At 60.0% G+C, this 3,251-nt stretch overlaps 1 pseudogene; it reads left to right on the top strand.

Moving 5' to 3' along the window:
- Positions 1 to 964: 964 nt before the first annotated feature.
- On the top strand, positions 965 to 2,201 carry LOC142423152 (nuclear receptor subfamily 2 group F member 6 pseudogene; annotated as a pseudogene).
- The last annotated feature ends 1,050 nt before the right edge of the window (positions 2,202 to 3,251 follow it).

The raw sequence follows: 3,251 nt of genomic DNA on the forward strand, positions 1-3,251 counted from the left end.
GTGGAGACCCAAGGCCCAAGCGTCGGCCACTGGAGATCCCCTCAGAGAGGGGTTTAGGAGAGGAGATGGGTCAGTCAGGGTGCGAGGTAGTGCCGATGAAGAGCAAAGCTTTCCCCCAGATTCTGGATGCTTCCTCCCCCCAACTACCATGATCCGAATTCTACCTTAGAGGGCTGGATAGGGCAGAGGTTGTACATTGGTAATATGAGGGCTGGAGGCACAGGAAATCCAGGGTGGATGATATCTTCTGGACCAAGGGTGTGAGGGATGATGCTGGGAGAGTATAGGGTGAGTGGGTTGGAAGGGGGAACTGATTACAAGGATCCACATGTGACCTCCTCCCTGGGAGAGGGACGGCAGAAAATGTGGGAAGGGAGACTTGGGATAGAGCAAGATATGACAAAATAACGATGTAACGATGTAACGATGTAACAAAATAACGATATAACAAAATAACGGCGGCAGCGGCGGCAAGGGGCGCAGGGGTTCCTGGGAGGCGCAGCGTCAGGCCCCAGCGCGCGCCCGCCGCCCCTTCCCCGCGCCGCGGCCGCCCGGGCAACTTGTGGCCAAAGTTTGGCCCCAGCCTCAGGAGTGCGCGGGGCGGCCCGCGAAGTTGGCTGTGGCCCCCGCCGCGGCTCGGGCCGGCCCATGGCCCGCGCGCCCCCGCCGGAGCCCCTGGGCGGCCGGGCTCCTGCCCCCGGGGCCCCCGGGCCTCAACGCCAGTGCGCCTCCCCCGACCCCGGGCCCGCGCACGCGTGGGAAAATTGGCCTGGAACCGGCCCGACCAGTTCCGCCGGCGCGCACACCGGCCGCAGAAGTTGGTGCTGCAAAACTTTTTGGGGGGTTCCGCGGGAGCCCCCGTGCGTCGGGACCGGATGCGCGCCGGCTAGCGACCCCTGCGCCGAGAGAGGTACCCCCAGAGCGACGCGCAGCGGGGGCGCCCCGGACCCGCGGCCCGGGGGCTATGGCCATGGTGGCCGGAGGCTGGGGCGGCCCCGGCGGCGGTGGAGACGCGAATGGCGTGGACAAGGTGGGTGGCTACCCGCCCGCCACCGAGGACTCGGCCTCGCCCCCGGGCGCCGCCAGCGACGCCGAGCAGGGCGACGAGGAGCGGCAGGGGCTGCAGGTGGACTGTGTGGTGTGCGGGGACAAGGCGAGCGCAAGCACTAGGGCGTCCTCACCTGCCAGGGCTGCAAGAGCTTCTTCAAGCGGAGCATACTCCTCAACCTCAGCTACACCTGCAGGTCCAACCGTGACTGCCACATTGACCAGCACCACCGGAACCAGTGTCAGTACTGTTGCCTCAAGAAGTGTTCCGGTCGGCATGCGCAAAGAGGCCGTGCAGCGGGGCCGCAGCCCCCACTCGCCGCCAGGTCCTGGCGCCGCGTCTCCGGCAGCCCCCCCCCCCCCGGGCTTGGCGCTGGCGGAGGCGGTGGGCGGAGACCTCTTCCATGGCCAGCCAGTGTGGGAGCTGATCGCACAGCTGCTGAGCGCCAAGCCCTACCTGGCGGTGGCCGGCCACTTTGGCACGGGCGCGGCGAGCGCCTTCGGCCCGGGCGGCGCGGGCGCGGTGCTGGGCATCGATAACGTGTGTGGAGCTGGCGGCGCGGCTGCTCTTCAGCACCGTGGAGTGGGCGCGCCACGCGCCCTTCTTCCCCGAGCTGCCCGTGGCCGACCAGGTGGCCCTGCTGCGGCTCAGCTGGAGCGAGCTGTTCCTGCTGAACGCGGCGGAGGCCGCCCTGACCCTGCACACTGCGCCTCTGCTGGCCGCAGCCGGGCTGCACACCGCTCCCATGGCCGCCGAGCGGGCGGTGGCCTTCATGGACCAGGTGCGCGCCTTCCAGGAGCAAGTGGACAAGCTGGGCCGCCTGCAGGTGGACTCGGCGGAGTATGGCTGCCTCAAGGCCATCGCGCTCTTTACTCTTGATGCCTGTGGCCTCTCAGACCCAGCACACGTGGAGAGGCTGCAGGAGAAGGCGCAGGTGGCCCTGACCGAGTACATGCTGACCCAGTACCCAGCCCAGCCCCAGTGCTTCGGCCGCCTGCTGCTGCGTCTGCCTGCCCTGCGCGCAGTCCCAGCCTCACTCATCTCTCAGCTGTTCTTCATGCGCCTGGTGGGCAAGACACCCGTTGAGACGCTGATCCGAGACATGCTGCTCTCGGGGAGTACTTTCAACTGGCCTTAGGGCTCCGGCCAGTGACCGACCTCCAGCGACACAGATGCTCGGGGTCCCCAGGCCAAGGATAGGGACAGCCTCCCCAAGTGGCTAACCAGAACCATGACTAGGGCGAAAGATCATTATGTAATATGCAGTAGCCCTTAGTGACCCAGGTTACAATTTGACTCGGAGGCTACTGGACTTCAGAGCCTTACAAGCCTGGAAGGTTTATTTCAGGCACAGCAAGCACATGCCTCGGCGGTGCTGACTTGCGTTCTGCACCTGGATAGGCACCTGAAGTCATTTGGAGAGGATGTCTATGTAAGTTGGTTTTACATAAATTTCTGTGCTGGATTCCTTGTGCTTGTGGATTTTCTTGTCCTTCTTGGTTTGCTGTTATTTTACTACTGAGTTGGCTTTTGTGGTTTTCTTCATTTTGATGAGGTTTCTTTCCTATTTCTTACGACATTCCCTTGATAGTTATTTTCTTATCTAGTGTAAGATGGTCATGTTTCTCTTGTGTACTGCTTGCCTTCCTCTCCATACAGTTTCTTTGCATGTACTTTTCTCCCCCTATTTGCTTCGTGTTTGTCTCCATTGCAGATTGATATTTGTAGCTCTCTCTTTTCAGTCTTGTGTCATATTTGCAGAACTGCTTCACCTTGGGTACTGTCTGGTGGGGACTGCCTTGCTCATTGATCTCAGGTTTATGTTTGCTCTTCCTTTTGATTCTCCATCCATAGAATAGCCTTCGTATTTTTTTATAACTCATTCCGCTGCTTTGGATTTCTGGAATTCTCCTTGACTGAAAATGCCCTTATTTCTTCTTCATATTTTGCTGGATTTAAGATCCTTGCTTGGCAGTTATTTCTTTTAAAGTTTCATATATGTTGTCACGTTGCCTTATGCCTGCAGAGGTTTGTTGAAGGAAAACAAACAAACAGAAAACCACACTCAGCTTAATTGTTTGCTTTCCCTTTGCAGACCCCCTGCTGGGGCTGCTTCCATAAATGTGCTCCTTACAGTTCTGCTCACAGGCGTGCCCTCGTGGCTCTCAGATTTTGCGTCCATGGCTTTATTCTGAGAAGTCCA

This window comes from Tenrec ecaudatus, chromosome 12 (genome assembly GCF_050624435.1).
Source record: "Tenrec ecaudatus isolate mTenEca1 chromosome 12, mTenEca1.hap1, whole genome shotgun sequence".
NCBI lineage: Eukaryota > Metazoa > Chordata > Mammalia > Afrosoricida > Tenrecidae > Tenrec > Tenrec ecaudatus.